The following is a 584-nucleotide window of genomic DNA, read 5'->3' on the forward strand; positions in this document are numbered from 1 at the left end:
ATCAACTTAATAATCAATTGCAATGAGGTGCGTTTTCGTGAGGCTGTCTTGCCAACTCGTTTAATATTTTTCCCCAAAGACTTTTGAAGGATTAAAAAACAAGTGTACTCAAAATACAAAAAACAAATCCAAAGGATATACATACAGGAATTCGTTTTAAAATAGGAAGCAATCACATCCCAAAGATTTATTTAGAATCAAGGATGATTCTTGAAAAAAAAAAGAAAAAACATAACTATATATCAGTAATTTCCTTCCGCAAGACCTTTGAGAAAATATCTGTCTTGAAAGTTGGCAGAACAGGGTGACCAGTATACAAAAGAATGCGAATCTGTTTCTCGGGCATCAAGATCCCAAAAGCACCGAGTTTCGTCATAAAGTACTGCCCATAGTTGCATTGCAACGAGCTGCACTCTACTGCCAGTTTCACCGGTGCTTTTGAAGCCCTGATGATCAAGATACTCATTTGGTGACGTAACGATGGCCGTCATGACGTCACAGTAATAATGACGTCACAACAATATGGCGGCAGCAGACAACTGCACATCGTCGTGACGTCACAGTGTATTCGCATTCTTAAGGAC

At 38.9% G+C, this 584-nt stretch overlaps 1 protein-coding gene across 1 annotated transcript in view; it reads right to left on the reverse strand.

Annotated features, from left to right (window-relative positions):
* Positions 1 to 584, reverse strand: part of LOC119591519 (sodium channel protein para-like) — a gene marked incomplete in the record, with an annotated part of 263,120 nt that overhangs the window by 83,601 nt on the left and 178,935 nt on the right.

This window comes from Penaeus monodon, chromosome 28 (genome assembly GCF_015228065.2).
Source record: "Penaeus monodon isolate SGIC_2016 chromosome 28, NSTDA_Pmon_1, whole genome shotgun sequence".
NCBI lineage: Eukaryota > Metazoa > Arthropoda > Malacostraca > Decapoda > Penaeidae > Penaeus > Penaeus monodon.